Source organism: Sciurus carolinensis, chromosome X, assembly GCF_902686445.1.
Source record: "Sciurus carolinensis chromosome X, mSciCar1.2, whole genome shotgun sequence".
Lineage (NCBI taxonomy): Eukaryota > Metazoa > Chordata > Mammalia > Rodentia > Sciuridae > Sciurus > Sciurus carolinensis.
The window spans coordinates 127932021-127946240 of record NC_062232.1 but is presented as its reverse complement, the minus strand read 5'-3'; positions in this window follow the sequence as shown (position 1 = coordinate 127946240).

Here is a 14220-nt window from a genome sequence, read left to right as displayed (position 1 = left end):
TACGAGTCCAAGGTACACGGGACATGCTTGGACTGAAAATGCAGATTTGGAAGTAGCACATAGATGTTTTTTAAAGTCATGAGTTTGACTAAGATCAGAGTGTAGATAGAGAAATGGGAATGACCAGGGGATGAGTTTTCTGACTTACCATTACACGTGGATGGGTTGCATTCCATTGCAACACTGTGAGGCTGACCTAGTAAGAGCAAGACATTGTTGGATGGCATGGCTGAGTCAAATGTGCTCCTGGCCCAGAACTTGGCACCTTCATTTAAGATGGTTCCAGAATCAGTGAGAAATCATTGCACAATACTTATTTAGTGGTTCATTTCGTGACAGAACTGCACTGGTGATGTTATTATGCCTGTAGTTTGGTTTCAAGACAGTAGACTGACTCAAAAATTTAACCCAAACTATATTTTGATAGTCTTTATCCTTAACTAGTCTTTGATAGTTAAGTCCCAGCTTTCATTAATTAAACAATGCAGGCCAAACACTTGGACTGAAGCAGACATCAACTGAATTCAGTTAATAATGTCTCAGAAATGAACTAAAAATAGCACACCTCCAGTATCCAAATTGGCTCCTTTACCAACCAAACAGACCAGATAATGCTGAATAAATGTCTTTGAAATATGACCACACCGCTCTGCCAAAGCTTCTAAATTCCAAACAGTTGTGAGAAATTTAATTGAGATGACCAAAAGCATTTGGGGCAAGCACATATGGCAGAGTTGAGTTATAAATGCATTTTCCTTACTGAAAAATTTGGGACATTTTACCAGGTCTTAAATTATGTTTCTATTACAAAAATGGAGAAGTTATTATTAATAAGGAAGGAGTTGTAAGCTACTAGGCTTCCTTTCTGGAATAAATATTACTAAATTAATCAAGGACAAAAGGACCACAGATCACTCATACCCAACATGCAATTCTGACTGGGTCCATATGTATGTCAGAAAAGGGAAGCTTTTACCATCTGAAATGTGAAGCTAGTGACTAATGATTGAAATACTCTTTCCTAGGCAGGCAAATTTTGCTCAATAAAAGAGGCCAAAGAAAAAAGGTAGACATCCACAGTTAAGCTCCAGAGCCCTGTTTGGGAAGCGGGGGCCTGACCTGGGGGACCTAGCTCTACTGTGACTCTGGTTTGACTGGGCATTCTCAAGCCAAAAGTTTCCCATAGAAACTATGCACTTTAAGTTTTGCTAGGAAAAGAAATTCTATTTTTATAATTTTAAGAAACTTCTAGGCTCATCAAGCTCTAAGTTTTTATCTCTTTTGTAGTGTTGTTGCTTTCATATTCAGATTAAAAGTCAGCGAAAATGCAACTATATAATAAGAATTTGGGAGACAACTGCTTTTGTTTGGTTTCAATTTTGATTTTTGGTCCAATTTGTTTTCACAATTGCCAATTGTCTCTAGGGCTCCCTGGAATAAAAACAAAACAAACTTCTCAGGTAACAGACAGTCTGACACTTTCATATTTCTGATTCACTTGATATTAGTCATATATTCCCCACTGGAAAGAATTCATGTTTTGAGACAGGTGCTTCATATTAATTTAAAGAGTGGATTCAGTGATGTCATAATTTCTCATTTTGTTCAGACCTGAAGCAAATAGTCATTCCCTGTAGAGAAAGGAGATGCATTCCACTAGATAACTACTGTTGTTTATTACAGAGGTAGAAAAAACAATAATTTCTTTTTAGCATATGCCCTTAGTTCATAAATGAGATGAATAAAAGATTAAGGAATAATGAAGAAGTAGTTCTTATGCATGAATCATTCTTTTATTTACTGTTTGTAGGTATGTGGTAAGAAAGAATATTGAACATGGGGAGATAAAGTCTTCTTGGAACATTTGTAGTGAATCTCTAATATTCAGTGACAGTTATGGACCCTAACTTAGCCTGAGGTGGAAGTGAGATTCATTAAGGTGAAAACCAATGTCAGGGCCACTGGAACTCTACAGTCATGAGAAGGACATACATGAAAAGATAGCACAGGTGCTGAGGGCCAACAAACATAGAATGAGGAATGTTCTTAGGAAGAAATGTCTGAGGATGGGAAATATTGGGTTTCTTTCAATTTTGCTTGAGAAGTGACCAATGGAAATAAGAGGTTTCTGCTCTCACATCCATATGTTGGACCTGGTGCAGTGTTCTGACTTAGATGTGTGTGTGTGTTCCCATGTCTATGGTTAATAAATGTTAGTAAAGAGCTCAGAAGGTAATTCAGCTGGAAGGGAATGAAATGGGTACAGACTCAAACACAGTTTTAGTTGAGGCTCATATTTTTAAATTGTAGTTATTTTCCATGGAATGTAGCCTGAGGGTGAAATCTATAATTTCACGAAGTAGAACAGTGGATTTTCATTTTTTTGGAGTGGGGAGGATGCTTTTCCAGGATCAATTTTTAAAAAGCACATTAATCAGCAAATACGAGTGATAATCTAAATACGTACATCTTGAATTCACCCCTGCTGAGTGCAAAACAGTTCACAGGTGTCATCTGACAATCAAAAAAGAGAAACATATGTCTAAGTAGAAGTTTGCTGATACCTACTGGGTGTTATAAAGACAAAGATTAAACCAGTGCTGTCTTATAAAGCAAACTGAGTAGTCTGTGGTCACTCCTATCAATCACTTATCCACCATCTCTCTGGGGCCTCTTTCTCTTTTTCTCAGTGAAATTGCTAGCCCTTTTCATAGCCAAAGGAGCAAAGTATGCCATAACAAAGCAACACAATGAACTGGATGCCCTTTAGTTGTTGACATCAAAACCTGATGTGTGGGTAGAGGTTGGGGTTCCTTGGGGTTGGTGGGGAAATTAAGAGAGGGGCAGCGACATATTCCAGCAGATCTGATTTGATGACTTTCTGCAAAAACAAAACAGAAAAGGCTGCTTGAACACTTTCCTGACACCCACTGCCAGTAGAAGCACTCACCTGGCCCATACTTAGCTCAAAGAACAGATTTACGGCAATGCCACAATGTCACATTGATGTGACCACAAGCATGAAGTTTCCCTTAGTTGAAAGTCAATCTGCCAAAGTCCAGAAAGATGGCCTGAACCCCCAATCACCCTTCCTTTCATGCATGTGTCCATCCTTCCTTCCCCTAATCCCACAGCAGATTCAGCATACATTTCTTACGAGTCTGTTGTGTGCTACATACTATGTCCCCAACTGCTGAAAAGTTTCAAATTATAAAGTAAAAGTGAATGGCAAAAAGACAATTTACTGCAGGATATTATTTCTGCTCAGGATGCTCTGCGCCATTTAGCCACACCTTGTGACATAATTTTTCTTTCCCCTATTCACCCACTGTTCGGGCTGGATGGGCTCTTTCCTATTCCTTCAACATTCCTTCAGGACCCATGCATGATTAAATAAAAAGTTCTTTAGGGACCCTGCCACCACCACCAAGCATCCTTCTCTGTCAGATGATCACACCCATGCATCCTGGAACTCAAAGCAACCTAAGCCACCACCACCACCACGAGGCAGCTCAGTGGATCAGAAACTTTCTTTGAGTTGTGCCCAGGTCTCCTTTCCCTGTACCATTTACACAACTTGAGAGATGGAGATGCAAGTTTTCCACACTGCTGTGGAGAACATCTGGTACAGAAAGAAAGGAGGCAACTTTCTCCAAACTTGTCAAAGAAGTAAGCAAAGGGCCATTTTCTTCATTTGTTATTTCTTCCTTTCTTTTACTTTCTGTATAAATCACATTTAAATTACCTGCTGGGGAGGAATATAAATGAGACTCAGTCGGACCTCATGAGTCATCACTGCAGTGGGAAACAAAGCAGACTTGTTGCAAAAAGCAATTTAATTAATTTTGTTATGTGCTGTGGAAATAAGCTTTTAAAGATGAATCAAAACAGTTGCGTACATTTGTCTAAAAATAAGTGAACAACGCAAATTACTGTCTGGTTTGAAGGTATAGAAATAGTTGAAAAATAGATATTTTTAAAGGTAAAATAACAAAGTTTGCGTACAATATCAAAGAGGAACAAAACAAAGTGGGATCTTAGCTAGGAATGTATCGAGGATAAACAAAAGCAAACTTGTCACTCTTTAAACACAATGCTTTTGAGTAGAGACAGTCCTGTTTCTGACCTAGAAGGAGAGGACACGTTTCAGGCTTACCTTTGAAGTTTCCTTCTCTGTGTCTCATTTTTCTCATCTAAAAAATGCAGATGACTCCTGTTGTATCTATTTCCTAGAGTTGAGAATCAAATAGAATAAGGGCTATGAAAACAATTTCCAAATTGCAAAAAATTCTGGGGCCATATATGACACTGTTTCACTTAGTCATGAATAACTCTACTTTTCCAGCATAGAAAAAAAAAATTCTTGAACTATAGTTTTTTTATACAAAAACATTCTGCTTTATTTTTATCACCTCCATATTACTTGAATATATGTCAGAAAAGTGAGGAAACTGAAACTGACTTCTCACCTTTAGACCAAAACTACAGCAGCTCCACCTTGTTGGGGGTCTCAAACTGTCATTGAATGACACCAGTTGTCTATGTCCAAACTTTGGATTCCTGCTTTATTCAACTCTTTTCCTCCAGCACACATTCCATTTGCCTGTCCTTCAAGACACAAAATTCAACAATCCCTTCTCTGTACACCACCCCTGGGTCATGTCCACATCATTTTGTCACTTCTCTTCCAGATGATGGCACTCCTAAATGGTCTCCCCACCTCCCCTCCCACTTCTTCCGATCTAGCCTTTATATGTTGGGTTTTGTGTGTATGCATGTAAGTGTGTGGTGCTGGGAATGGAGCCCAGGCCTGAGGCATGCTAGGCTAGTGCTCTAAGTCTTTGCAAAAGCAGCCATATGCAATACTTAAATTTATGGACAATGAAGTTGGAATTCCATATCATTTTCACATATCCCAGAATATTCTTTTGATTTTCTTAATCATCTAAAACATTTTTAAAAATCATTCTCAGCTTACAGACCATACAAAAACAGGTAGCAGGCCAAATTTGACCCACCACAGAACACAACTCATCAATCCCTGAAGGGATAAGTTTAAAACCTTCCCTTAGGGCTCTTTCTTATTTATTTATTCTGGTGCTGGGAGGTAGAACCTAGGACCTTGCACATGCTAAGTAGGTGATCTATAATTGAGTTACTCCTCAGCCCCACAGCCTCTTTCCACTTAAAAAAAGTTTGGAAATATTTCACACACCAAAAATTTTTTAAAATAATTCAATAGGCAGCTATGCCCCGATTTTCAGATACTTGAAACATTTTACCATACATGCTTCAGCATCTCTTCTGTCTCAAGGAATTAAAGCCTTACTGAATACCTAAAGGCCACATCCTACTGCCATTGTCTCCCCTGACAGAGACAGCCATTACCCTTAGGTATGTGTGTACACTTGTGTGCACTCTGAGTTCTTGCATGCATTCATATATCCACAAAGAATTATATTGTCCTATTGTCTTATGTATTTTATAGTTACATAAGTAGTTTGCACTGTCTCTAGCCTTTGGGCTCAGGGAGACTGTTTGCTGCAACATGATTCATATTGGCAAAATAGTTGAAAACCCAAAATACCTTGACCCTTCTTCCCAAGGTCATTGAGGGAGCTTTCTAATAGTACAGGTGTAACCATGTCCATCTATGACTCCTAATGCCTCATCTCCTGCCCCTCAGCCCTGTGCTGCTGCCCTGTGCTTCTTTGCCTTGTAATCTCAAAGCTCTGCTGCAGACATTATGGAATTCCTTTCCCTTTTGGTCAAGAAAAACAGTCACAGGACCCTTTGTATCCTGGCTCTGCCACATCCCCAACCCCAGTCCTTCTCCCTCTTTATTATCCCAATATCTTACTTCCTGGCCTGCTCTGTGCCTAAAATGCCCTTCTCCCAGCTCCAGCCCCACCCCTACTGTCCACTGCCAACTCCTGTTCTTTCCCCACACAGCCAAGTGTCACATCACTTTTGAAGCCTTTAGTGAATTCCTGACCCTAAAGAAATTAACTCCATGTGCCCCCCACCCCAATAAATGCCTGTCCACACGCCATGTACAATAGGCATCTATTGGAACACTTCTAGAAAGGGAGGGTCCTCACTTTCTTATCATCTGTTCTCTCCAGTCTGGGAGCTATTTGTGTTCATGCGCCATGCCCTTCTGGTCTCTCTGTCCTCTCAGCATTTGGTACTTGGTTGTACTCACTAAATATTTGAAAAATATTTGGATTAATGAATAAAAACCTGATCTTTACAGCATCAGCCCCCAGAAAAATGAGCTCAAGAATTACGCAGATTGAGATGAGACTGACAGGATCCAACTGAATTAACCCCTCCCATGGATATTTGAAACCAGTAAGTACTGCTATTTATAGCCGCCCAAACTTCACTTTAGTCTGATGATTCAACCAATTATTGTATTGCCCCAAGTTTTCATTTTAAACTATTCTGAAACATAATACTCAAGTCAGTTACTTACCTTTAGTTCAGGCAACCTTCTTCTGAAAGTATGTAAAGTTTTAGAGAAAAGAAAACGCAAATATGCTAGGAAATCAATTTATTAAAAGGTTGACCAGACACTACCTGGCAGCTTTCCCCAGAATCTGAGAGTGAAAGTTGCCTTAATTGCCTCCCTATTCACCAGACCTATCTGTTCCAATATTACACATTAGTGGTTTGACTGGGAGGAAAACGCTTCCTTAGTACAGTGTTTATAATCTAGCAGAAGCCCTTGCATGGTGTTCCATGAAGTTATGACATTAAATTTCTCATGTCTCTTTAGGAATCAGTCTTGCCAACTTACAAACTTAATGTGAATTTAAAAGCATCTTGTTTATTGGAGATCAAAAGGAGCTATGGAAGGAAACGTTTAAAAAATATGTTCATTTACCCCCTTTAAGTTCAAGCATTTATATACTGGGACCATTTGTGATAGAAATGTTTCTAAATATTCTGTACACTTCTTAGATAACACAGAATTACATTTAACATTCTCTAGAACACACAATGTTATCCCCAGTGTACCATTGATGCCAAGAGGCAACTGAGATATCAAGAGGACCAATTTGGGAGTTAGAGAACTCAGTTTTTCATCCTGGCTTTTCCATCATTTTTCCCTTCTAGATCTCATTTGTAGAATGAAGATTGGACTAAGTGATTTTAAGATGGTTGCTTCTAACCACAGGAAGTATTTATCAAATTTTCAAGTACATATAACGTTATGTTGTAAACTTATTGGACATAAGGTTTTAAACTCATTTAATGTGGGCACCAAACAATATTGATATTATTTATTTTGCAAAAGGAATATAAGCATTTACATCCTCTGAGTGTGTGTATAAGGATAAATATATATATATATATATATATATATATATATATATATATATGAAACATCCCTTAGAGGGATTTATATCCATAAACTCTGTATAAACCAAGAACTGTGCATAAAACTTCCAGAATCCAAAACAAGTCCCCCAAGCCCCTTTGAATTACAAAGGCAATGACAATTAGCAACTGATTCGATGGAAAATTAATTCATGCATTCAAAGCCTGAAATACTGCAAAAATGAGAGAGAATCAACAAGATAACATAGTCAGGCTACATTGAATCCACAGGACATATTACAGAAGAGGCACTTAATGAGTTGGACAAAGGATGCTGCTTGATCACCAGGTGCAGCTAATAAAAGACCCTTTGCCCAAACTTTCCATGACAATGCTCTGCTAATTTTCTCAAAAAGAATCCGCTCATGTGGTGAGTCACTGCCCTTTTACTGGCATTATTTTAATGATATGAGATAGAAGAAAAGGTCACAATTTAGATCAATGCCATCTTTGGATGACAGAGTGGGTGAGTCACTAAATGAAATTAACACTGAAGCGTGGTTACCATTTTTGCTGTCTATACTTTCCCCTAATACTCTCTACAAACGCATTCGATGAGGTATTTCAAGAGAGCTGGTTGCTAGGTTTCAGCCTCATTCAAAGATCCTCATTTCAGCCTTGGCAAGAAGTATGGAAAATTTTCAAGATATATTAAATTTACCATGAGACCATCAAAGGGCTTATAGGTCTGTATGTTGACAGTGGCAACCCTAGTGATTGACATAAAATACAAAAACAAAAGAAATCCAATGCTTTAAGAACTTTAGAAATCATCTAAGCCACCTCTCTTACTTTTTAGAAGCCACTGAAATTCAGACAGGAAAGTGAACTCCTTAGAAGACCAGACACTTATAGGGAAGAGGAGGCCAGAACCCAGGCCCTCTGTCTTCTTGATACATATATTCAGTTTTAGACTTTAGATTTTACAAAATGTGTCTTATTACTGTCTAAAGTCCGCTGAAAAGCCAACTCTAACTGTAATCTTAATATCCCTGCCAAGTCAGGTAACCCATTTCCAGGTTCTGGGGATTAAGATGTGGACATTTTTGAAAGGTCATTATTCTGTCTCCCACTCCCTATAACGTAATTGTTAGGGGTCAAATTGTGTCCCTCCTCCAAATTCACATGTTGAAGTCCTCACCCCGAGGACCAGAGAATATGGTTGTTTGGAGATAGGGCCTTTAAAGAGATAATGAAGGTAAGATGTGATCATCAGTGTGGGCCCTAATCCAGTGTGGCTGGTATCCTCATAAAAAGTGTTTAGGACACAGAAACATAGGGACCACCATGAGAGGACACAGGGGAAAGGCAGTCATTTAAGAGCCAAGGAGAGAGGCCTCAGAAGAAAAATAACCTACTGACACACTGATCCCAGACTTCTGGTGTACAGAACTGAGGCAATACATATCTCCTCTTTCTGCCACCCAGTCTGGAGTGCTTTGTTACAGGAGCCCCAGGAAACTTGTAGAGTCATGTAATCAAGGGAACTACTTCCCAATGTGTTCACAGATTCATGGAATATTCAAGACAGGGAGTGAGAATCTTAGGGGCATCTTAGAATTATGCTTTAATGTGGGCGGCATCCCATCAGATTCTTCTGTCAAATCATTTAGAAAAACTGGTTTCACTTTTCTTGCTTCTTCCATTTTACTGAGTTTTCTATTCATTTACCACTCACCTTTTAATCTTTCTTCTGGTTCATTGGTTTAAGGTGGGTTGAGAGGGAACAGTGGGTAAAGAGTGGAGGATGAGGACAATGTCTCTAGCTAGAAGCAGCATAAATTCCACTAACTCTCCACAATTGTGGGTTTTGCATCTGTGGATTCAACAGGTGGGGGAAAAATGTGTCTGTGCTGAATACCTATAGATTTTATTGTCATTTCCCCCTAAACAACATGGCTTAACGACCATTTACAAAGCATTTACATTATATTCAGTACACTAAGTAACCTAGAGATGACTTAAAATTACAGGAGATTATGCATAGGTTCTATGCAAATACTGTGAATTTTACAGAAGGAACTTGAGCATCTGCAGATTTGGGTATCTGAAAGTGGGTCCTGAAACTGGGCCCCCTGGATATTAAGGGGCACCTACACTGAAAAAAAATCCATAATGTTCTTGTCCTGTCTTACATCCAATTTTTAAGGAAGAAATAGAATACAAAATGTGCACAGATTTCATTTTTCACAGATCCTAAACATTTTCATTTTCTATTGTGAATATTTTTAAAGCAACAAAATCTGGCTATGCAACCTACATTTTTAAAGAAATATATATATTTTTTTATTTATTATATTTATATAAAATATATATATATTTTATAGTTTACACATAGCTGAGAGAATCTGATTCTGTTTTTATCTTCATTCTTTCTTCTTATATGCATGTTAACAGACCAGAGCTGAACTTGAACACATTGTTGATATTTGCAGAATTGCAGCAGCAGAGTATGAGGATGAGAACTGGCAGGTCTTTTCAATCTGTTCATGGGACACATCTTGAACAGAATACTAGCTGAACGATCACAATTGATACCTGCAATGAAACCTTGTTATGGGGCAAAGCCTGGACACCGCACCCACAAAGAGTACATTCAGTTGCTCTGCTGCTTTGCTTGTGTGCAAAGAACTACAGGTCCTGTAGGAGAAAGGTGTGGTGGTGAGGGGCAGTTATGAAAGAGGATGTTTTAGAGCTTCAGAGCAAAATGCAGTCCTAAGAACAGAGAGCCAGAGACACAGATGGGAATAAGACTTTGAATGACCCTCTCACCATTTTGGTCTTCTTCCTACAGCACAGTCCACAAAATTTGGTACAGGAGGACTGTGTTCGGATCTTCCCATTTACTATGACTAAGCCCTCATGCAGTTGTAAGGCTGGCTGGAGAAGGGCCTCAGCCCCAGGCATGACTATGTCCCCACATTAACATTTGTTCCATGATCCACCATGCAAACCTCTAACCCCTCCATTCATATTCATATCCCATGTCTATGTCTATATCCATATATTCATTGATATCCACATCCATATTCATATATACTTCTACACAGTATGTTGACTTATCCATTTAACAAATCTATTGAGCCCTGCAGCAAACATAGCTGGCAACCTCACCAGTATCAAACTCATCCCTCAGGAGTAGGCACGGACACTTAAGTTAACCGGTAATTGATTTGGGGCTGGTCCTTAGCCAGGCATAAACCCACCAAAGCTTGGCATTGTCTGGCTTATGGAATTGCTTCATAGGTGGTCAAATGATCTTAGTTCAGAGTAACACCCAGGGCTTCTTTGGTAGTTGAACAAATGTTTATGGTATGCTGACTGAAGCCCCAGAATGACTATAGACATTTTGTCATCATGAGGGAAAGACTGAAGTTGTCAACACATTGAAAAGATGCAGGGGCAGAGAGAATTGCAATGGAACAGGAACCCTAGTTAAATTGTGGATATGGATTGGTCTCATTTCTGGCCTTTTATGTTTTTTAAGTCAATTTCAACTTCATTTTATGTTATTTGCAACCAACCTAGATTGTCCCTACTAAGAAAAGTGCTAGGCATTGGGGATTCAGTGGTGGTAAATAAGACAAAGTACCTATTCTCCCATGCTTATGTTTTATTAAAGGAGGTAGAGAATAAACAAGATCATTTCATTTCATCCAGCAGTAAGTGTTGTGATGGTGATGGAGGACTCATTACAATTTTCAGGGGAGGTCTCTCTGAGGAGGAGACATAAGATTTGAGATCTGAAAGTTGAGAAAAGAGCCATCCATGGAATATCTGGAGGAGAGGATATCAGGTAGAGGGAGTAGCTAACAGCAGTTAATTGTGGGATATTCAGAAAATAGAAGTCAAGCAGACTGGTGAGTGTTGAGCACTGAAGCAGGGGGCAGTGACAGGGTGGCAGATAAAATGAACGTAAGTGACTTGGCTTATAGGTAGCATGTGGCATCTGAATTTCCTTAGTGAGATGAACTATCGGAAGACTTTGAACAGAGGCGTGGCACATTTGATCTACTCTTTTTCAAGGAAACTTCTAGTTGCTAGGTGGTAAAATGACCACAGGAGTAAGAGGCCCAATGAGAGAATCCAGGTAAGGCATTACATTACTTTGACCCCAGTTGGGAGCAGTAAAGGAGGAGAGAAATGGACAGATACAAGTTAATTTATAATGTCTGCTCACTTGGAGCAGTTGGATGCTTTTATTGGAGGGAAGCATCAACTGAGTTGTCAAGTGTGTTTACATTGGTCTCTACCTTCATCCTGTTATAATTAAAAAGTTCTAATCTAAATGCATATTTAATAGGTGAAACAGTGGTGCATATTTGAAATGAAGTGCTGATAGGTAAGAAGTGAGAGAAAGGTATTGGGGGCAGGGGAGCCATATTTATTTTGTTGCACTAGGGATGCAACCCAGGGACCTCATAGATGCTAAGCACATGCTCCATTGCTGAGCTACTCTTGGCCCCATAATAATGGAACACTTTTCCCAGGAAACCATTTTTTTTCTCCATTACTTCATTTAATTTGAAAATTACAAGTTAACATAAACTGTTAGGTTTTCCCTATCTCTAAAAACCAGAAGAGTGAAGACTCCAGATAAGAGGAAGGCATCACAGGAGAGCTGCAGTGACCGTTTCTGTGCACATCTCAGTTATTTCTAGGTAGGACGTTCCCCATACTAAAATTTTCAGCTGACAAATTAACTGTAAAGTCAATATGGATAGTCAGGGACCAATAAGGAGCTCTGCATTTTAAATTGTCTTTGAGATATAAAATAGGCAGTGGAGAGCAGAGATGGGACGATAAAGGTCGACAGGAGGGCAAGCACAAGGACAGGCATTTTAACATGCCCCAACATGTTTTAAAATGCTTCCTGTTTCTCAAACGGTATAAGTTTCTATCTCACAGAGTGACTGCGGAATCCATCATCTGGCCCTCACCTGAAATTGAAAAATCAAGACCATTGAAAAATCAAGACAATTGAAAAATCAAGAACCAATGAAGAGCTTATCAACTTCCCTTTACATGCCTTAAAGAAGGAATGCTGGAAGACTTAAACAACACTCCTGCCCTCCCAGGTGTACTGCCCCGGGGGGTTCTCAATCTTATGTTTTAAATAAAATCCCTGCTCACTTGCATACCTTGGAGGTGTTCGTTCTTCAACTCCATGAACCCAATCCAATTCCTGCTGGTAACACCTTCAATGTATCACAATACAGGATTCTAACTTTTCCTAATGTTATGGTTTCAAGTTGGTGATTCCCCCCCAAAAGCTCATGTGAGACAATGCAATAAAAGTTCAGAGGTGAAATGACTGGGTTATGAGACCCTTAATCTAATCAGTATATTAATTCCCTGAAATGGATTAACTGCATGATAAGCATAGACAGGTAGGGTGTCACTAGAGGAATTAGATCACCGGGGTGGGCTTTGGGGTTTTACATTTTGTCCTTGGTGTGAGGCGCTCTCACTGCTTTCCTCTGCCCTGCCATTCCACCATGATGTTTTGCCTCATATTGGGCCCAGTGCTACAGAGTTGATCAACCATGGACTGAACCTTAAACTTGGAGCCAAAATAAACCTTTCCTCCTCTAGGTTTTTCTTTTTAGATCTTTTAGTCTCAGTGGCACAACGCTGCCTAAAACACCTATTTCAGGTCTTATAAAAATATCAAGTCCAGCATTAAAAACATATATTTACTATGTACAGAGAAACAACATGTATCCCATTTGTTTACAATAAAAAAACATATTTAGAGACATAAATCTAAATATCTGCCAGTGGGTCTCCATCTGTCTGCACGCAGGATCAATGCCTGTTGCAGACATTTGTAGGCCCTGCATCCAGAGATTCTGAGCCAGGTCTGGTTAGGGCAATCTACAGAGTTTTTACTAAGTCCTACAAAATGATTCCAGTCAACTTACCACTGCTTTTCTGTGGTTTCTGCAATGCCCTTACCTGTGTCCTGAGTTCCTGGGACATCTCATTATCTCTATTTTTGAATCTAAGATATCTCACAAATGTTATCTGGAACAAGATACTATTGATTAGTAAGAACCGACTGGAGTTCTCAGAAGCACAGAAAGGAACTAGAGTGTGTATGATCAACAGATGGTTAGAGGATGCAGGACACAGAGCATTGGTCATAAGTGGGTGGCATGGTGAACATCTCCAGAAATTCTCCTAGCCTAACCACAAGTATTTCTCAATGTTATCCCTTAGTGATAGTGAAGACTGTTTGTCCCCCAAATCAATTTTTTAAAAAGCTATGGGGCAAGCTTCTTTTCCCCACTGCCTTGCCAATTCTGATGGGGCCTACCTTAGATGGCACTAGCCCTTCCCATCCTGGCACCCCATGCACACCTCAACCAGTCTAAGCACCTTTGGGATATGTGAACTGCATTAAAGCTTATCCTTGAAGCTCTGTGCATATTCTACATGGCACAAACAGAAGGAAAACAAACACAGCCTAAAAACAATTCTTGCACATGTTGTACCTGTTATAGAGAATAAAACAAACAAACAAAAATCACAAAATTTTAAAAAGGAGAGGTTAAAAACCTTACTGTTAACTGAATCAGGACACATCAATGTGGCATTATGGACACTTTTTTAATGACAACAGATTGCAAATTTATACAAATGACAGGCTAAAATATAATGAATACAAAATCCATCCAGATAAGGGTAGGAAAAGCATCACTTACAAAAGTCAATCTGATTCAAGTGGCTAAAGAACTCACACCCTCTACTGCAATAATGACACATGGCATGAAACCAGGCACACTGACATCCTCTCCCTAGTCAGAGCACTAGTCAACACTATGGCATAGC